Source organism: Chrysemys picta, chromosome 2 (genome assembly GCF_011386835.1).
Source record: "Chrysemys picta bellii isolate R12L10 chromosome 2, ASM1138683v2, whole genome shotgun sequence".
Lineage (NCBI taxonomy): Eukaryota > Metazoa > Chordata > Testudines > Emydidae > Chrysemys > Chrysemys picta.
This window is the reverse complement of record NC_088792.1, coordinates 281878498-281900519: the sequence shown is the minus strand read 5'-3', so window position 1 is coordinate 281900519 and position 22022 is coordinate 281878498. Positions and strand designations below refer to the sequence as shown.

The 22022-nt window shown below is 49.8% G+C and overlaps 1 protein-coding gene across 15 annotated transcripts in view; it reads left to right on the top strand.

The window, feature by feature from the left end:
• PTP4A3 (protein tyrosine phosphatase 4A3) overlaps positions 1-22022 on the top strand; it is a 284614-nt gene that overhangs the window by 180927 nt on the left and 81665 nt on the right. The window contains exon 1 of one of the 15 annotated variants that reach the window (XM_042860946.2): positions 20463-20567. The exons of the other annotated variants lie outside the window; for them this stretch is intronic. The gene's annotated coding sequence lies outside the window, so the exon portion shown is untranslated. Of the gene's footprint in view, positions 1-20462; positions 20568-22022 lie in introns of those variants that run through there. 15 annotated transcript variants of the gene reach the window in all.

Genomic DNA, 22022 nt, shown 5'->3' with positions numbered 1-22022 from the left:
GGGCAGGCACAGGAGTGATCACAGCTGCCGGGGTCGGCATTGAGCAGCTGCCGACCAAGTGCTACTGTAACCCACACACCCTATGGGTGTGGTGTTCTGTCCCATCTAGTGGCACCAAGATCACTTAGAGAGAGATTAATGCGTCTGCTCTACAGCCTTAGCCAACAGCCAGTTGGCTTTTAGCTCATGCAATACAGGCTCATGCACTAAGCTCCGGAGGTCCCAGGTTCGATCCCACCTGCCGACGACTGGGGTCTGCCGGCATTACGCTACTGCTGGGCTTAAGAGCAGTCCTGGCAATGCCGCTCAGCCAGTCAGACCATCTGGCCGATTAGGGGTTTCAGCCACGGCTGGCTAGTGGCTCCCGGGCCTAGCTGCAGGCCCCCATTCCTGACAGGCATTCTGTGGGTTCCTGTTTCAATCCAATTCCTGCCACTGCACAGCCAAGTCCTCGGGAGGCTAATGCCATCACTGATTCCAGGTGACAGTTGTTCAGTCAAACCCGATCTTGTGAATTAAACAGGGAAATGACTTTTTATCCCGCACCCTTCGGCCGGGGCGGAAGGGCAAAGGCTGGGGGCTCTGCGCTGTTCTCCCGGGATGGTCGGCAGATGCAGTGAAATGAAAAGGCTGAAATGGAAACGCAGCCAAGACGGTGATCTCCCCAGTAACTGCAGCCAGGGCCGGGTGGGGTAAGCAAGGTAGGGGAAGGGAAGCGGGAATTGGCCAGCAGTAGGCTCAGGAAAGCTTTAAGGTGTGATGATGAAGCGAAGTGACTCATTGGCTCGGAGGAAGGGAGAGTTCCAGATAGCAGAGTGCTGGGGCAGCACAAGGGAAGGAATCTTCCTTGGCTTGTCCGGACCACCCCTAAACGTTGTGCAATTAAGATTGTTATCTAGCCGTTGGCTTTGATCCGTGCATTTTATGTTACATCTGCAAGGTCCGCTGCCTACAGGTTTGGGCAATAACAAGCTGTTCCTTCAATCAGCCTAATTACCGCTGCTGGAGACGAGCTTCCAACCAGAAGGTCTAGGGCTGCTTCTGAAGGAGCATTTCAATTCTGTAGCAGCCGCCCTCCCCCATAGATTTTAGGCTATAAAAATGCACCTCTGCTTTTCCCACCATCTTGCAGAACAGCCCCACTCCCATGTTACACTACTGTACAGAGCCCCCAAACGCCATTTCAGGCAACTGCTCCTCTATAGTGCTGCCTAGAAAACAGGGCTGGCCTTACCATGAGGCGAACTGAGGCGGCTACCTCAGGTGCCAGACTGTGGGGGGCACCACTAGGACTCAGAGTGTAGAAAATTGTGTCTGCTGCTGGTGCATATGTATTCTCTCTGCTCTAGAAGCACAGAGATGGTGGAGTGATGTGCTGGAGGAAGGAGGGCACAAGAGACATAACAGGCAGGCAGGAGAAAAGGGGAGAGGGAATAACAGAAAGCAGCGGGAGCTGCAGGGAGAGAGAGGAGAAGGAGCCTCTTATGTACCTCTCTAGCACCCCCAGGAGCCTGGATTGATTAACACCAACTTCTCAGGGAGCTTCCTGTTTCCTGCTGCTTCCCTGAGGAGAACAGGCAGTCAACTGAAGTAGTAAGAGCCAGTTAGGCCCTTAAGACGCTAGTATCTTTCCTCACTCAGGCCCTGCTACCAGCCTGCTAATTTGTCCCCTTCAACTGAGTGTTGAGAGCCACGATAGCTGGCACAGAACAGCAGTCATGAGTGAAAGAAGAAAACGCCCCTCTGGGGCAGCATTCAGAAAAAGAAAGAAAGCAAAGGAAGCTTTTCTATCTAAGCAGGAAGGAGCTCTCCTGAGATACATAGACACAAATGTTCACGGTGAGCCTTCCGGCCCCAGTGAGGATATGAGTGGTGAGGAGATGCCTGATCTTCCAGTTAGTCAGAGTGTAGGTGACCTGGCAGCTACTGCAGCATCCATATCTCCATCTCAAATGGATGTAACCATGCACATTCCTGAAGAAAAGTGCAGATCAGAGAAGAGTGTGGTGGACGCGCAAGAAACAGCTACTGCTGAGTTTAGTTCCTTAAGTCTAGATGATCCCGGACTGTGGACCCACTTGAGCAGTAACCTGAGGGACTTCCTTGTACTGCATGGGCCACAGCAAGTGAAAAACATCATGTTCCCCAAAGACAATGAAAATAGACGTTTCCATCCAACACTTTACTGGCGTGAAATCCCCAGTGGTGACAAAGTGGAGAGGCCATGGCTTATGTACTCAAAAACCCAGAATGCTGCATACTATTTTTGTTACAAACGCTTTAAGTCTAATGTTCCAGCCACATTGGGTTCTACAGGAACAAAGGACTGTAAAAATCTGGCTAGAAATCTGGCATGCGAGAGAGCATTCCATAGGTGGAAAGAGCTTGAGAAGAGACTAAGGTTAAAGGCCACCATAGATGATCAGCATCAAGAGAAGATTGCATCAGAGTCTCTTTATTGGCAAAATGTTCTGAAAAGGCTCATTGCCACTGTGAGAATGCTTGCTACCCAAAACCTAGCACTGTGTGGCACTTCAGATCAGCTGTATGTGCCAAACAATGGAAACTTCCTTCAAATTGCAGAGCTGATGGCTGAGTTTGCTGCTGTACTCCAGGAGCATCTAAGAAGAGTCACCAACCATTACCTTGGAAAAACAATTCAATATGAGATCATATAGTTACTGGCAACAAAAGTCAAACAGAAGATTGTGGCAGATCTGAAGTCAGCAAGATATTACTCTGTTATTCTGGACTGCACACCTGACATCAGCCATACGGAACAAATGACTTTAATGGTGAGTTTTGTAACAATAGAACCTAGTGAAACTGTCTCTGCAATGGTGACTGTCAGAGAGCATTTTCTAGAATTTATTGACATTGATGATACTACAGGAGCTGGTATGACAAATGTGCTTCTTAAAAAGCTGGAAGATATGGGAATTGCGATAGCTGACATGATAGGTCAGGGCTACGATAATGGTGCCAACATGAGAGGAAAGAACAGAGAAGTGCAGACACAGATCTGAGAGTTAAACCCTGAAGCTTTTTTTGTCCCATGTAGTTCTCATTCATTGAACTTGGTGGTCAGTGATGCTGAAGTTAATAAAAACACATCTACGCTCCACAATGACACAGGAGAGGCTGGTCGGCTGTGGACCTTCAGGAAGCAGTTCAAATCTTTGCAACCAAGAAGGTACGGAAAGCACCACTTTGATTATTCAAACAGATAAAAATGCCAGTGTTTACTATGCAGACAAGAAAAGTTACATTTGCTGTTCAGGTGTTTGAAAGTTAAGTGTTACTTAAAATTTTTGAACAAGGCATTTTAGGTTGTTAGTTTTCCTTTATTGGGGTAGGTAGCAAAGCAGTACCATGAGAGGAGTAGAACAGGAAGAAGGCAGAATTGTGACCTTTCAAAGTTTTGGCCCCAATGAGGGGGCATGGGGGCGTCATTTGAGCTCCCCACCTCAGATGCCAAAATGTTGTGGGCCGGCCCTGCTAGAAAAAGTTGATGCTTGATAACTTGCACCCGTTTTCAATGTGGTCCAGCACTGGGATTCAGGAGATTTCACTTCTATTCCCATCTTGGGTGGCTTTGCTGGGTGACCTCTGGGAAATCCCGTTCCTTTTCTGTGCCTCAGTTTCCCCATCTGTGAAAGAAGTTATTGTTTGTTTCTATTATGGTAGCTCCTAGGAGCCCCAGTCATGGGCCAGGACCCCATTGTGCTAGGCAGTGTACAAACACAGAACAAAAAGTCAGCCCCTAGACCAAAGAGCTTCCAATCTGTTATTAACCCATCCTTTGCAAGGCACTTGGAGATCTGGGGAGACGCACTAAGCTTCATCATCATTATTATTTGGCTCTGGCTTGCTTGCTATTAAACATGATTCCCATTTCATCCTGGGTGTTCTCCTCATACAAGCTGAGACACCGGGTTTTGCGATGTATGGCTGCTCTTGCTGGATCCAAAACAAACATCATCTCCACTCCCTCCATGTTGCTCACCGCTTCCCGCCTGCAGTAACACCAGAAGGCATTGCATTGGTTAACGTTGGCAGTGCGATGTACCCCCAGTCCCTGGCAATGCTCACATCCAGGCACTGCACGTTTTGCACAAATGGAACAGCAACGTTAAGAGTCGAGACCTTCTGGCTGGAGTCTCCTTGTGATGTACGGGAGGGGCCTGCTGGTGCTGCTTCCCCGTCCCTTCCTTTGGAATTCTGCCCTTGGACATAAGTGAAACCCCCCTCAATCTGTTGACCTTCTTGGCATGCTGCACAGCCCATCAGTTTGAGCAGGCGTTAGGTCAGCTGAGCGTGAGATTCTCCTTTCGGAAAGCGCAATGGGTCACATGACTGGAGATTAGCTGGTGCTTGATAGGGTGGGAAGAAGAGCAGTGCTGCTGCTTTGGTTGACTTAAGTTTGGTAACTCGTCTTTTCAATGTATGCCAAGGGCAGCCAGAGCCCAGGACGGGCATCTTGGGGCGTGAAGGTCTACTTAGAATTAAATTGTAATATGTAATTTTATACTGTAGATGAAATGTCAAAGCAGTGGTGGGGTGTATTGCTGTTTGCAGCAAGGTAGCATCTGGAGGCCCCAGTTGAGTCCCCACTGTATGTAAGAAATTAGCCCTGGCCTCAAAGAGTTTGCAATCTAAACAGGCAAAGGGTGGGAGGAGAAATAGAGGCCCGGAGAAATGACTCGCCCAAGGTCACACCACCAGGTCAGTGGTTGCAACACAGTTCTCCTGACTCCCAGATCAGAGCTCGCCCACACAAACCATAAATATGGCATACGGAGCTTGGGCTGGTGCCAGCTGAAGTGGATTTGTATAGTGTCTCTCAGCCTGTATCCCAAGGCACTTGAAAGTTGGTGAGGGCAATTAACTTTTTTTAATTGCTGAAGGAGAGGAAAACGTTTCAGCGGCAAGAGTGGAAAACACGTCCGTGGAGACCTGAAGAGATGAGTCATTATTATTCTGACTAGCACGAGCTGCACGGGAGAAGGCGCTTGCGCTGAACTGCTCCCTCTGAATCGTCTTCCTGGCATTCCTAAAAAACTAAGTGCAAATGATGAAGAGAATATTCTTCTTTCTCCAGTACAGTTTCCTGTGGCCACACTGGCTCATCTCTCTACCAGAACGGGGTGAGGTGTCAGCATCGGACCCTGGCCGTCCAACTATTGGCGAAAAGTTCTGTGATTGCTGTGTAACGAAGCTGACAAAGTACCCGTGCCAGGTTCTGCCGCAAACTGCTTAGTGCCGTTAGTGACAGCCCGTCGCTGAGAGATACGGATGGCTCTCATAGTGAGGGAGTTCCCTGCAAAGAGTAGCAGCCATTAAACGCTTCCTCTCGTCCCTCCCTGACTGCAGGTGTCTTCGTTTGCAACATCTCCCTGTGGGATTGCTGGGCATGGGGGCCTGTGCACACCTCCACAGAGAGCATGCAGCCTTCAGCCTTGTGTCTGGCCCAGTCAGAGCTTGGTGAAATGATTGGGGGTGGAAGATGCTCAGGGACCTGGCATCTCTATCCTTTGATGAGCTGAATGCAAGAGCTGCCTCCAGCCTATGACGATAATCCCATTGTTCTCGACGGGCTTGAGTCAATGGCACCGTTGAGTCATCGGTGTGAATGAATCTCACGTCCGTGGAGGCTCTGGGCGTGGAATGAAGAGCAGTGCGTTTTATGTGGGCAGTGATCTGTCAAATGAATAGAGAGGAGGATCCTGTGTGTGAGTGAAAAACCTCTCCGCACCTCTGAGATGCTGGTGGTAACAGGTCGGGTGTGGAGTTCCATGCGGAGCAGATAAAGCACACGACCAATGTGGTTGCAAGCTGAATCCGAATTCTGTTTATTACAAGCTTTCTTTTATAGTTTTTCTCTACATTACATAACACAATTAGGCTATAATAACACATCTACGGATTGGACAAGAAGGAGAATCATGTGTTTATCACATGTATAGCCCCACACCGATTGGTTCAACCGTTCCTTACATAAGGCCATGATTTGCTTACCTCATCTTATATAATACTAGACCACCAGGGGGCCTTACATAAGGCCATGATCATCTTATATAATCCTAGACCACCAGGGGGTCTTACATAAGGCCATGATCATCTTATATAATCCTAGACCACCAGGGGGCCTTACATAAGGCCATGTTTGTTTACCTGGCAAGTGTCCCATCGTGACCCTTACCTCCTCATGGAACTTTTCATTAGGTTGGTGTAGGGATGATACATCCCCACACCTCCCCCCTTTTTCTTAAATAAGGCCTATAGGAGGGTCCAACTAACAGGACAATTACTAGCCACCTGACTACTTTTTTTTGAACCTATAAAACTGACGACAGGTGACATTTAACAACTGGGAACTATTAAAAAACATAACATTACATAAATACCCACGAAAACCATTGGGGATCCGATGGGGTGGCCATGAACAAGCAAAAAGGGCTTTTTGGCCAGTTTGGTTTGCCCAGGTGATCCAAACATTTTGTCGTGGGTTAACAAAAGGTACAGAGTTTGGACATACAAAGACCCCTGCTCCTATAATAAGGAGTCCGAACAAATAGAAGTACAGCGTTATTAGGTGTTTAGGCTGTGACAAACAACAAGTGCAGGTCCGGTGCCGCAGGGTCGTCCTCCGGCTTCTGCGTGGCGGCGTCGGGCTTTTTAGCAATTTGTGTTTTGAGCCACGGCCGGAGGGATCTTATCCGGTGGTTTTTTCCTATATGTCCTTTCAAAGTTAGATAAGCCTGGCTCTGCCATTCTTTTTAACCTATTCTGCAACTGCTCACCCTGCCCCGGGAACTCCGCCCGGAACTTTGGGGTACAAACATTATTGGTGACAGGAAAGCCGGGCTGGTTTAGGGCTCGCAATGTGTGGGACTGTGGGGGATGGCTCTCACCGGCCAAATGGGACAACTGATTCAGCATGTCCTGTAGCTGAAGGCCCTGTTTGTACATTTCCGCCCGAAATTCTTGTGACTTATCCCCTTCTGGGCTTGAGACCTCCATTTTATCCGCGGGGTCATCCAGTAACGGGACGATACTAGGATCAGCTTCGGGTGCACTGGGGATGAGTGGTATGATAGTGTTCTTACCCCCAAAGAACTTACGGGCTCCCACCGGCAACACATAAGGCGGCTCCTCTTTTGGCCGAAAGAGGTCATTAATGGCCGACTGGACCTCGGCTTTTGCCGCAAGCGTCTCTATTAGTTTCTTAGATTTGCACCATATTTGGCTCAATGACACGGCCTCCTTGTTGCCGTGAGAGACCGACTCCCAGAGGTCAGAGCCTAGACTTTCCCAGACTGCCTTATTAAAGACCGTATTAGGAGTAACAAAAAACTCACGTCTCTGCCCCCATTTCAACAAATGGGACAACGTGTCAGAGGGAAGCTTCTCTCCCCGCTTTTTAGTGATGCGTAGTAAAAAATCATGCACCGTCTCCTCCTCTGCAGACAAAGCAGAGCCCATTTTATTAAATGCAGCTGCTCACCTGTGAGCTCACGAACGTCTCTCTCGGACGACCAGGAGCCGGTATCCTCCGGTACCTCCTGCCTCGGCTGCCACCTCCGCCTTTTCTTACCGAACGCTTCAGTCGGCTGTGAGCTCACGAACGTCTCTCTCGGACGACCAGGAGCCAGTATCCTCCGGTACCTCCTGCCGCGGCTGCCACCTCCGCCTTTTCTTACCGAACGCTTCAGTCGGCTGTGAGCTCACGAACGTCTCTCTCGGACGACCAGGAGCCGGTATCCTCCGGTACCTCCTGCTGCGGCTGCCACCTCCGCCTTTTCTCACCGAACGCTTCAGTCGGCTGTGAGCTCACGAACGTCTCTCTCGGACGACCAGGAGCCGGTATCCTCCGGTACCTCCTGCCGCGGCTGCCACCTCCGCCTTTTCTCACCGAACACTTCAGTCGGCTGTGAGCTTGGCAAACCATCTAAATCTTGGTAGCCTGCCCTCTTATTCCCACAGATTCCCTTTCTCTGATGATCTCTGTGAAGAAGGCCTGTCTCCACCTTAACAGGGCACGGCTGTTTGCGCTTTTTGGTAGAAGGAGTGCTGGAAGGAGAAGAGCCAGCACTGAGAGCCTCTTCAATATCTAAATTCAATTGTTCCAGTTTCTTCATGAGAGATGACATAGAGTCTGACCACTCAGATCCTTTTTCTGGTTGGATCTGCTTTCTCTTTGCTCAGCTTTTGAGACAACATCTGTTGGGTCTTCTGTCTGAGAACATTGATCCCTGCTCCACTGGCGGCTGTGTCTAGTATGATCTCTGCTAGCTCACTCTGGGCAAAGTCCTGGCTGCCTTGATGTCCAAGCCGAATCACGTCGGGGTCACCATTTGTGGGGTTCCATGCGGAGCAGATAAAGCACACGACCAATGTGGTTGCAAGCTGAATCCGAATTCTGTTTATTGCAAGCTTTCTTTTATAGTTTTTCTCAACATTACATAACACAATTAGGCTATAATAACACATCTACGGATTGGACAAGAAGGAGAATCATGTGTTTATCACATGTATAGCCCCACACCAATTGGTTCAACCGTTCCTTACACAAGGCCATGATTTGTTTACCTCATCTTATATAATACTAGACCACCAGGGGGCCTTACATAAGGCCATGATCATCTTATATAATCCTAGACCACCAGGGGGTCTTACATAAGGCCATGATCATCTTATATAATCCTAGACCACCAGGGGGCCTTATATAAGGCCATGTTTGTTTACCTGGCAAGTGTCCCATCGTGACCCTTACCTCCTCATGGAACTTTTCATTAGGTTGGTGTAGGGATGATACATCCCCACAGTCGGGAATGTGAGATTTTTCAGCAGTATCTAGTGATGTTTGGGTGCCCAAATAGAGACAATTGAAGGGGCCTGGCTCTCAGAAGGCAGCTTCTCAGCCCTTTCTGTACCTCAGGCCCCTTTAAGGTGTTTCAAGTAGGACACCAAAAATTGCAAGAACACTTTTTGGCAAATCATGGCCAAAGATCAGAGGAGCTGCATTTGGGCCGGAGCGCTGCTTGACCCGCGACACAATGGCTTAGAACCAGGAGGGATGTATGCAGTATCCAAGTGAAACCACAGTGGGGAATTCTGACAGGACAATGTGACTAGCTGACCTGGAGCTAGGCTAAGACACCAGGTTTAGTGCCTGCCACTGAAGTGTTGTAGGTTCTTGAAGGGCCACGACTGCTTAGGGTGTCGTTACAGCTCGTCTGAAGATGACCCACCTGCCAGCATGGTGGATACAAAACAATAGGTTGCGACATTGGTTCACTACTGACTGGGCTGGAAGAAAGAAACCCATTGGATCACCCAACAGATCGTCCCACTGAGCCTAGCTGTTCTTGGACTTTGCCCTAGCAAGCCCAAATCTGCTTAGCTTGAGGGGCTTTGTCAGGCCAACAGCTTGGAGAGGTTCGGCTGCAGGCCAGAAGGGAGCGCTTGCATATGTCCATTACACTGTAGGTGTGTGCACATGTGCATTGGTGCCAGAGAGTTTCCCCTAGCGGTACCTGGAGGGGTGGCCCTGCCCACTGCCGAGTTTGTGCTGGTATAAATGGCAGAGACTGGCTACTCATACTGTCCGTGGTTAGTGGTGGAAGCATTCAAGTAGCTATTCACCAGGAACACCAACTACCTAGTGGTACTCAAAAAGCTCTTCAGATCTTTCTTTTCTTTTCTTGTTATATAATTTGAAGTTTCTTTCTTTCGGTTTAGCCCTTCTTTGAGGGCTTTTCCAGTCCAGCGGCTCGCCGGACCCCGCCGGTATTGGCAGAATCTACGCCAGGAACCCTGGGCTTCAAACCTGGTGCAGGCTGCAGGAAGCTCTTCCCCCCAGCCTTGCATGTTTGGTAGAAGGCCCACATCAGAGCTAGGGGCTCGATCTGTTGTGGCATCAAGACTAGGACGAAGAAGCTGGGCAAGGAGCACCTCCGATATATCGTCATGTTAGGATGCCATTCGACCAGTGTCAGAGCCCCCTCCATCATCTAAAAGGAAGCTCTTCAAAGACTCCTTCCCAAAGTGTTCCACTGGCTAAATCAGCTGAAAAAGGCCTCAGAAGATCCCTGTCTCCAGGACCATCTGCTTTGAGGCCCAGGGAATCAGGGCCACCAGCCTCAGAAACACAAGCATAGAAATCTGCATCTGGCTCCTCAGAGTTTAGGGTGCAGGTCTCTTCCACAGAGGGTCCTTCAGGTACCAAAGATAGAGCACCTTCTTTGGCTCACTCCTCCCTGGTGCCAACTCACTCAGAGAGACCTGAGCTGTGGACTCCAGTTCCCCCTCAGGGACTGCTGGGCCCAGCTACTTCTCCAGTCGTGGCAGAACAGTCTTCCCTGACCACTGCAGTCAGCAGCCCATGTTGGTACCTACCACGCCGGAGGCTTAGGCCATGGCTAGACACTTGTTATGCCCGTTGGTATCACCATCACCTTTGCTTCAGTGTGAAGAACATCACTCGGCACTGATGCAGTCTTCTAGATTGTCAGCATCAGTTCATCCATGGCACCACCTGCCTTTGGCTCAGTACTGGCACCTTCCAAGGGGCCAGTTCAGGATCCCCCCCATACTGAATATTAGGAAGCCGTCCATGCTGCCCCCAATAACGCATCCAGACATAGGTCTTGACTGAAGTCCCTGAGGACTCCTCCCAGCACCACATCTCCCTGGTCCTCAAGGGACTCCAAGTTGTCATTGGATTCTAAAGTCGACTCTCAGGTTTCCTGGTATCAATAGTTTAGAACTCACTCTTGTCTTTGTTCTTGTCGCCGGGGTTCAGAGAAGGGTCCATCCAGGGATTGGGCCACTTGGGCCAAGCACACTTGGGGCCCAATACTGTGCCAGTTCCCCCTTGTGGGATTCCTCTGGCTTCCAGATCTACAGCACCTTGTCTGAGTAAATCCCCCAGGAGGCATATTTCCCCAACAGCTCTGAAAGGCTTGTGGGTATGGAACAGCCGCCCAACTCCTGTGCATTTGACTGACCATTGCTAGCTCCGTAACAACCACCGGCACTGCAGCCCATATACGTACTGTTTCCTGATCTACTGATTACGTATTAATGACATTGATTACTTTAAAATTCACAGTTAATGCTCTGATGCTTGGTAGGTTCTTATCCCAAGATCAGGCTCAGGAGTGTTAGAATTCCTGTTTAATCGGGAACCCTGATGTGCACAGTTGCAACGCACACACGTAGGAAAAGCCTTCTGTATTTGTAATAGTGTTATTAACACAATTAGTAAAGTTACAAACACTCCAACCCAGCCAGGCAGAGATAATACAGAATGAGCTGAGCATCCATATGCTCCCACCATCCCTCGCAGAACAACTTGAAGTGTTAGTTATCATCTTCCCCCTCATCATCACCAGTGGTTGTCATCCTGGCATCTCCCAGGGCACGCGGGCCGGGACACAACTTTTAGAATGTGTTATGCTGATGCCATTGTGCCTAATGCATATTCAGTAGGGGATTCTCTCTTTTTCCTAATTTGTTGATCCTCACCCTACTAATGTCTGTGTGCTCTTTTCCCATAGGTTGCTAGTCCTCTCTTTCAAGCTTATTAGCATATATGTCAATTAGTTAGCGGGACACTCTTGTGTTCAGACACCTGCTGATGTTCCTAACTTAAAATATCCCAAGCAGGTATAAACGAGCGTCTTGTGGTTACCTGTCAGCAGTTTAGTCGTTCCAGCGTTCTTTCTCGGGATAGCTTAAGATCAAGGGTTACTCCTGGCTAACTACTTATGCTAAGGTTTGGGGGCTTTATGCCTTGATGAGTTCAGCTAAGCTATTATCTTACAGGCCTTGAGGCTTGTAGGCTCATTGCATTACTGCCTTAACTTATGCCTATGCTTATCTAGCAAATACCTACAGGCTACGGTACTGCAAGACCAACCCAGGGAGCCATCTCCCTTGCCTCTGCTTCCAGCCTTTTCCTCTTCTTTGGATCAGGCCCTGGTATTGGAGGCATTTGCTCCACGATTGGATGACTTTAAAGTCTATCGGGAGCTACTCAGGAAATGGCAGCCTCTCTGGGCATCCAAGTGGAGCCTGGAGAAGAGACCACACACGAGTTCATCGCCATTCTCCATCCCACTGTGGCCGGGAAGGTGGCCCTGCCTAAGAATGAAACTCATTCAGCCAGTCAAAATGATCTGGCAGACCCCTTCCTGCACTCCTCCACTGGCCAAACAAATGGACTGGAAATCCCAGGTTCAATCCCAGGGGGTTACATGGTTCCATTTACATCCTACCCATGCTCATTAGCTGTGGCTGCAGTGAACGAGAGAAGTCGTCAGGGCTGTGCTTAGACTACCCCCAACAACAAAGACACTAAAAGGCTTGATTGGGGGAGGGAAGGGAGGCAGAATTCCATGGCAAATCTACAATTCCAGATTGCCAACCATCACGCCCTGTTATTGCTGTCTGTCTTCTCCAGTGGGGAGATCCTATCCTGCTTTGTCACCAGGTTGCCTGAAGATTCAAGGGACGCACTTTCAGTTGCTAGTGCAGCACAGCCGGTTTCCCTGGACGTAGTGGACTCTGCAGCCAGGGCCACGGTGACAGCTGTAACGCTGCCCTGCTCCTCCTGGGTTGCAATCCTTGGGAATTCATACAGTAATGCAACACACAGCTGAGGACCTCTCTCTCTTTTGAAGGGTTCTCCTCCAAAACAGATGAGGCTTTGCACATCCTAAAGGACTTGAGAGCTGTTCTGAAGTCCTTGTGCCTCTCCCCCCGATAACAAAGAGGACAAAATATGGTGCCCCATAGCAGCCTAGACAGTAGTATTACCCCATCTGTCAGGCTGACCAACGTAAGGGGAGGCAAAGATCACAGAGGAGGAGGCAGATGCATTCCACTTCCTCTGGTCTGAGGCCTCCCCAGGCCTTAAAACAGCAGATCTGACTTCTGCGTTAAGGACAGCATGCCACCTGACCCAGATCTATCTGGCCTTTCCCTGCCTTTCTGGGATAGATTGTCCCATTTCTTATATGCCCAGCAGTTCATCTCCTTAGACAAGTGGGTGCTAAGCATGGTGGAACCAGGATATACCTTCCACTTCCCTACTATCCCCTCTTCCTTATCCCACTCCCTCTCCACACACCTCTTCAGAGACCCCTCTCATGAGTCTGTGCTAAGCCAAGAAGTGTAGACTCTACATTCCTTGGGAGAGATAGAAGTGCCTCCTCTCCATTGGGGCAGGAGGTTCTATTCCCGATACCGTCTAATTCGCAAGGCCACAGGAGGTCTCAGACCCATCCTAGACCTTAAGAATCTGAACAGATACATGAGGAAGATAAAGTTCCAGATGGTTTCTCTGGCCATGATTATCCCTTCCCTAGATCTGAGAGGCTGGTCTGCTGCCCTCGACTTAAAGGACATTCCTTCTGCATGGCAATCCAACCTGGCTACAGGAATGTCCTGAGGTTCATAGTAGGACACAACCAAAATTAACAGTAACGCCATTCTGCCTGTTGTAAGCCCTGGGGGGTTTTACCATGTGCACGGCAGTGCTAGCGACTTATGGGGGTAGTTTGGGGCCGCTCCAGACACCAGGTTCAGGGCAATGTTCACTGTGTGTCTTCAACGTACTGGGCCTGCAACTAAATGGAGAGAAGTCAGTCTTATTGCCTGTCCAAAGGATAGAATTCATTGGGGCACTTCTGGATTTGACAGTCCAGGTTCTCACCAACAACACCCCAGCAGCATTTCATGTGAACGAACAAAGTGCTGCCATGTCCAACAGCCTTTGCCAGAAGGTAGTCAAGTTATGGAACTGATGTATTCAGAACTCGGTCCCTCAAAAAGCATTTTACCTGCCCTGAGTTCGAAATGGATTAACGGATCTGAGCAGATCCTTCAACTTAGATCACCGGTGGTGTCTCAACGTGAATGTTTCGTCTTGAGTGTTTTGCACAGGGGGTTTTGCGCCCATGGACCTACTCGCAACCTGGCAGAACAGGAAGTGTCCCCATTTCTGTTCCAAAGCAAGTCACAGCCCTGGATCAATAATGGACGCTTTTCTGTTCCCGTGGGGCAAGGACCTCCTTTATGCTTTCCCTCCAGTGTCCTTGATTCCCAGAATCACTAGCAAACTCCAGCAAAACTCTGGCAGAATGCTCCTGTGCTCCTACCTGGCCGAGACGGACATGGTATTCAGATCTCCACATACTGTCCTCTCAGGACCCCTTACCATTGTCAGGGACCAAAGACCTCCTGGCACAGAACCATGGATGAGTGCTACCCCCCAAATCTTCCAATGCTGCTCCTCACAGCATGGCTCATCAGTGCCAAAGTGCGGCAAAAGCGCATTGCTCAACAGCCGTCCAGAACGTTCTGCTTAATAGTAGAAAACCTTCCACCAGAGTTACTTATACCTAGATCCTTTTCAGAGTCACGGCTTTCCAGGAAACAGCCCTCACCTGTAGGTACAGCCTGCACTCCTTGTTCCTAGTTGTATAATGTTGCATTTAGCTGTATTAAAATGCATTGCTTGAATGGACCCAGCTTACCATGGGACCCAGATCGTTTTAGATGACTGCCCTGCCCTCAGAGTTATTTACTCTCAGAAAAAGTTTGACTAAACATTTTTGTTGGAATTTGCTGGTCCGTCAAAATCTAAAGGTTGTGCAGAGGTGGTTTGATTTTTGACAAAATTCTCCAACAGAATGCTGCTTGCCAGGCATCTTTCGAACCCAGCCTGATTTCTTGCCAGCTCCCCCACCCGACTCCTTTGCTGCCTGGGTGGTGGGTTTATTTCACTAGGAGGGTGGTGAAGCACTGGAATGGGTTACCTAGGGAGGTGGTGGAATCTCCGTCCTTAGAGGTTTTTAGGGCCCGGCTTGACAAAGCCCTGGCTGGGATGATTTAGTTGGTGTTGGTCCTGCTTTGAGCAGGGGATCGGACTAGATGATCTCCTGATGTCTCTTCCAACCCTAATATTCTATGATGAGCATGGAAGATGATCAATTTTATAGCTGCTTTGGTTTCAAATTTACAAACTTTAAGGCTGGTCTCTCTCCTTGCTGAGGATCTTCCCCCAGCCTCCATCCCACTAAGCACTGGCTGGCTTAGACAGCCATGCAAGGTGCTGTTTCTTTTATCCACACAGCGTTAGAGCTGGAAAAGTAGGCTGGGGTGGAATACCAACGTCTTCGCTCCTTTCCTTTTGCGAGCATAAAATGCCCCAACAGGTAACACTAGCGAAATCTAGGAGCGAAGACCACCGTGTCTGTGGTTATTTCATATGTATGTTACAGTAACAGGTCGTACAGCAGCCAGTACTGGGGCCCTTTGTACTAGGCCCGATACACAAGCATAGGGAACTCTCCCTGCCCCTACCAACTAAAATGACCGACAGTTATTAACATATTAAATACCTCAAAAAACATGACGACAGTTAGGCTGCCGGTGTGCAGACGCCACTGCCTATCATGCGGATGAATATTGTCTCTGTGTTTCCTTGTATTCCCCCATTGGTCTGTCTATAGCCACCAGCTGTCTCTTACGTTAGCTTGGAAGCTGTTTGGGGTAGGGACTGTCTTTTTGTTCTGTGTTTGTACAGCGCCTCCCACAGTGGGGCATCTACGAACTACAACACTACAAATATAATAATAAAAATCTGAAGCTCAAAAGGGGCAAGACACGCAGCGCCAGAGCTGGGATCAGAGCTCTTCCGCCTTTCGTCCGTTTCCACCACGGGTCCATCCTGGATTCCCACCCCCGGCAGCTTGGGTTAAAGCAAAGCGATTTGCATGCTAAGTCCTGCTGTAACAAAGACCCGCTTGCCCACCCATGCTGCTAGCTCTCCACCGGGGTAGAGGATCTGTGTCCTCGAGGATGCAGCCTTGAACAAAAGCCATGGAACAGACCAAAAAAAAAAAAGGGACACCACAGTCTGACCTTTGATTGTCCACAGAGAGCTGCCAAACTAAATTGCACTCTGGGCTCCGGTTCTTCCCACTCATTACATCAGGAATGGCTTGTCAGAGATTCTTTTCTGGCTTAGTCAGAGAGCTCACGACCCCGGTGAATCTCATTCAGTCACGGCTCCGTCTGTGTCATTAGCTCTCCCCGGCCGTGAAAGGGGCAATGCACTGACACTCAGCACTACTCCTGGCAGCCAGAAACAATAGCCGGGGTGTGTTACTCCCATCCTGAGCGGGGTCCAGCCACCCGATCAAACAGGGTGGGAATTGGCCTCTCCGGGCAATCGAAGGAGGAGCAATGCTTTAATACCAGCTCGCACGTGGGGCCTACTGGCCATGGAAGGGTCAGGAGGGCAAACGGCTGGTTTCTCATTCCTGTCCCATGGCCAGTTGGGCCACTTGAAAATGGAGAGTGTCTGGCGTGCCGTCGTCCGGTTCCACATGAAAAGCTTGGCTCCGTGCTGTGTTTACGGTTTTTGATGTCTGCCTCGCTCCTGCTACTGTCGGGTTTTCTCCTTCCCCCTTCTAACACCAGCCAGCAAAGGAGAATGAGAACTGCACGTGAATTCCCCAGAGCCCCTTTCCTGGACAGCTGGGCACGGAACATGGGCCGTACCCATCCTGCCTTCAAGGACGCAGCCAGGAGATCTCCGCACCAGACAATGCTTGTTTGGCGGTGGATGCTCAACAGATGGATGGAGGCGATGAATAACTGAGCCCCAAACCTGCTGTGATCATTCTTGCAGTAGGAGAGCTCACTGCGCTGTCTGTGTCTTGCCCCACTCTGCCCCACCTTCTGCGCTTCCCCTTTCATTCTGCTCAGTCCCTTATGCCTGGGTTCAGGGTCACCCCATAACCCAACGTTTGCAAGAGGCTTGACGTGCTCACCTGTGCTCCGTAAGTGCAAAGCATTTACAATATGATGGCCGGTGTGTCTGAGTGCCACTGCCCTCTGCTGGATGGAATCAGAACGGCGCAGCTGTGTATCTGAGGCCTCACATTGCTAACAGGGCTTCCCCTTAATTATTCACTGTTCGTACTACTGAAGCACGTGGGAGCCCCCGTCAGGATCCCATCGCGCTAGGCGCTGTACAAACACAGAACAAAAAGCCCGCCCCTGCCCAAAGAGCTGACAATCTAGCTCCGATGCTGGAGGTCTGTGCTCCCAGAGCGGGAGAATCAGTTCGGTCTACAAGGAGCCACGCAATCCTACAGTGGGTGTGTTACAGCATTAGTAACAGAAACAGAATAGCATGAGACTTCTACTCTGCCCCTAAGCCAGAATCTCTCTCTCATTCCCCCTCTGCGAGGTCTGATCAGTCTGAGCTGAACAGGCCCTGTTACTTCGGAAAGCCAGTGTAACGGGGGCCAGGCCGAGCTACCTGACTGCCAGAGCGAAGGAGAGGGGTAGGCAGGGGAAGAATTCAGAGCGACAGCTCTGCAGGGACGCCCACCATGGCCCATGGGGCTGTGGGCAGGATCACAACTACATGCCGCCCTTAGACTGTGCCTATGAACCAGCCTTGTGCCAGCTGCCTGGCTTCACCTGAAATATCCTCCCTGTTGCACCAAAGCATGGAGGCTGCAAGCCACGATCCCCAGGCTGGACCCAGCGCTGTTCTCTCCTCCCTAACCTGTTTGTCACGTTCATGGTTCTGGTCCCTCCGTGCCCATCATCGCCCACAGGAGGGGCAGCAGGCCCGCTGTCTGCTCTGTGCATGTTTGCTTTCTGGTGGCAGCCACAAACTGCCTGAATGCCCTTGCACCCCACAGGGGAGCGGGAGACTCCGAGTCACTGCAGGAGCAGACAGGGAGTGGCTGTACTGTCAGATGGCCGCTGCTGCTTTCCTCCGCCACTGACCCACTGCCACCCGCTGGCACCCACGCTGCTCTCCCCAGCCGAGGCCTGGCCAAAGGGTGGCCCCACGCTGCCGGCTCGTTGTGGCTGGCGTTACAAGGCCGCGTTGGGCAGAGCGAGAGCAGGCAACAGGGAAAGCTCTTGACTCAGCCAGCCAGGAGGAGCGCAGACCGGGCGGGGCCGGGAACGGCTAGCCTGCCGCTTCTTGCACTGCTGAGTTGGTAACAGAGGCAGCTCCGCCTCCAGCCATTGCAAACACCTTCATCTGGGCCCAAGTGCTGAGCTCATGCCTTCCAGGGGCAGGAACTGGATGTGTTATACAACCCCTTTCATCTGCGCCGGGGCACAGAGCAATCGCCCGGTGGATGCAGATGCACAGGGGAGAGCGTCACCTACTGGATCAGCAGCACCTGGGCTTTTCGAGGAGAGGGGGTTGGTCTCCCATCCAAGTCCTATTCTGCCTTGAGCCTGCTTATGTTACAGGTCCTGACAGCTTGGCTTCAGGCCATCAGCATCAGCTGTAAGGTGAAAGTCGCGTGGCATTGCAAGTAAAGGCGCAATGAACTTTTTCCTTGCAGCACTGCTTCCATCCAAGAAAACTGCATGTGGTTATTTCCATCAAATGAGTTTTCTAAATCTCTGCCTGCCCCGAAGAGATTGGATGAGCCTTCCCCAGTGACGTGCCAAACTATCCGCTCGGGAATTACTGCGATTCTTCAATCCACGATGCAACCGCAACCACTCTGACCCATCAGCCGCCTGGCTTCCCGAGACACCTCTCCTGGGACTAGACCATCACTACTAGGGCAGAACACGGTTGGGGTTACCCCACCAACGTGAGGCTGAAGGAAAATAGGGGGGTTCCCTTAGTCTGTTTCTCTTTGTGACTGAGCCTAATCCCCCCCACCCCATTCCTGTCCAGTGTGTTAAACTCATGTTAACCGAATGGCGAACGTGAGATTTAACACCCAGAAAGTGCGGCCTGTTAACTGCTCTGAGCGACCTCAGCTCTGCCCTCTTGTATGCAGTGTCCAAATGACAATAGGGTGTTTTGTTATATTGCCGCTTGGCTGGTGAAGCTTACTGTTTGCTAATGGTGAATTTCATACCTATGGGCGCTGGGCTCATCCAAACACATACCAGTGAGCAATGTTGTGGTGTTTGCCACTGGCCATTTCTTCTGTGGGACAAGACAAGTGCCAGGCACGAGAGGTCTCTGATTTGAAGACAAGCAGAAGGAGCTTAGGGAAGGGAGAGGGACGCGGCTGCATCCAGCAAGGAGCGGACAGGTACGTGCTTGAATCTGAACGGGAAGGTGTGTGGGGAACGGAATGTTTATTGTGTACGTGCCTAGCTCTACAAAGCAAAGTGATCTTCTCTTCCAGAGCTGCAAGCACCTTGCCCCGTTTCTGATGTTACAGTCCCATCACCCACGGTTGTATCACTGCCCTCTAATTAAATAGTGAATGTAAAACCAAGTTTAAAAAAAGTTCAAGACCTCTCTCACTCACCCACCCTACCTTCCTTCACTGTGATGCTGAGCATTATAGTGCATGGATGCCACCTTCAGGAACTGCGTGGGAATTACACAGATACGAAAACACTTAGCTAGATATCTGCAGTCACCACAAAGATATCCATGGCAGGAGTGGGAACTCAGTAGGTTAGTCCCTAATGGGGACTGCACCCCAAATGAGAACCAGCACAAATTTTCTGGCTGTTTTCCTTCTGCTGAGTTAGGATGCTCTGAGCATCAGAGGTGTAAATGAATATCAACCTCCAAGACAGAAGCCGCATTTTAGAACATAAGAACGGCCCTACTGGGTCAGACCCAGGGTCCCTCTAGCCCAGTATCCTGTCTTCTGACAGTGGCCAATGCCATGTGCCCCAGAGGGAATGAACAGAACAGGGAATCATCAAGTGATCCATCCCCTGTCGCTCATTCCCAGCTTCTGGCAAACAGAGGCTAGGGATGCTCAGAGCATGGTGTTGTATCCCTGCCCATCCTGGCTAATAGCCACTGATGGACCTATCCTCCATAGACTTATCTAGTTATTTTTGAACCCTGTTATAGTCTTGGCCTTCACAACATCCTTTGGCAAAGAGTGCCACAGGTTGATTTTTTTTTTATCTTTGTTCTTCTTTTCTCTCCCTCTTTTGTGTGTGTCCAACTTGTTTTGTCTTTTAAGGAAACAGGATGAGACTGTAACAACAACAGCTCCAGCCCATCTCAACTAACAGTCTCCTCCCTCCCCCCCCCGTCCCCCGTCCCCCCCACACACAAAAGGACAATTATTAACATCTAAAAGACTGGCAAACAAGGGAGTTGCTTTCTAAAAACTTCCTTCAGCTAAAAGGAAAGGGAGCAAGGGATGTTAAAATGAAAACATTTTGAATGCTTCAACTGTTTTCCCTTCTTTTCTGTATCTTTACAAAAAGGTTAAAAGGATTTTCAATGGTGGGTTTGCCATGGAGCTAAGCAGGCAGAGGTCTCTGTATGCCAAAGCCAGTTAACGCTGTTTAATGATGGACAGTAACTGGGTTATCTTAAACCTTTGACCCCATCTATTCTAAGTTGATACAACATCACACAGGAAGTCAGTGATACAGACCAATGAGGAAAGAAGGGGGGGTGGTTTGTTTGTGGCTCCCTTTGTCGTTCCCTTTCCGGATGGAGAGAAAGACCAGGCAGATACCACATCTCCTGAAAACCTACCTGAAATGATCAATTTAAGATTACAAAAATTGTAAGTAAGGCAAGGAAATGCATTAGATTATCTTTTATTTTAGCTTGTGACATTTCCTTATGCTAAGAGGTAGTTTTATTCTTGTTTTTGTAACTGCGAAGCTGAATCCAGAGGGGAGTCCTCTGTGTTTTAAATCTTTTTATTACCCTGTAAAGTTACCGTCCATCCTGATTTTGCAGGTGTGATTCTTTTACTTTTTTCTTTATAATAAAGTTCTTCTTTTAAGAATCCGATTGATTTTAGTGTCCTAAAGATAAGAATCTGGTCTGTGCTAACGTTGCAAAGGCAGTTAGTCTATATATTATTCTCAAGCCTCCCCAGGAAAGGGGGTGAAGGGGATTGGGGGGATATTTTGGGGGAATAGGGATTCCAAGTGACCCATCCCTGAATTTTTGTTTAAATCACTTGGTGGTGGCAGCAATACTGTCCAAGGACAAGGAAAGGAATTTGTGCCTTGGGGAAGTTTTTAACCTAAGCTGCTAGAATATAAGCTTTGGGGGTCTTTCATGTGGGTCCCCACATCTGTACCCCAGAGTTCAGAGGGGGGGGTGGAACCCTGACAGGCCATATACTGCTAACAGCTAACGATGAATCTCCTCATATCTAATGTGTTGGGGCCTCCCTTTGGGAGCAGAAAACAATCTGAGTTCTACCCTGCGCTGTGAAGTTCCTAGTGGCCATGGTGTGCAGCATGGGGACGGTCATGAAGTCCTCAGTGGCTGGGAATTTGTCACGGGTGCTGTTCCTATTTATACAGAATCATCAACGGAGGTAGAAGGAAGCTAAAGGCAATTGGGTCTAGAACCCAATAAATGTTTGTTTTAGCCGTATGCTCTCATAACTGTCAGCAATCCTTGCCCAGTCTTAAACTACAAAGCATCAGAAATGTGCAAAGAGTTTCTCAAATGAGCTTCTACTCCACTTCTCCTAAGCAAGAAAATTGTGTATGCAGCTTATGAAAATCTCAGTTTTTCTCAGTTGTGATGGTGTCACAACTTGGCAGGCCAGATGAACTGATTTGTTGACTGCAATTGAAAAAGCAATTCAGTTGGCGCTTCTGACAGAACAGAGGGTTTTGTTTTGCCTCATGTTTTTGAGTGGGAAATGGAATTTGTTCTAAGTTTTCCTTCTGAAGACCATAAGCACCTTCTGTAAACCTCCAATTAGGGTTGCCAGGCATCCGGTTTTCGACTGGAACGCCTGGTCGAAAAGGGACCCTGGCGTCTCCCATCAGCACTGCTGACCAGGCCGTTAAAAGTCTGGTCGGTGGCACAGCAGGGCTAAGGCAGGCTCCCTGCCTGCCCTGGCTTTGCGCAGCTCCCTGGAAGCGGCCGGCATGTCCAGCCCCTAAGTGCAGGGGCAATCAGGGAAGCTCCGCGTGCTGCCCCCGCCCCCGGCGCTGGCTCCGCAGGTCCCATTGGCCAGAAACTGTAGCCAATGGGAGCTCCGGGGACG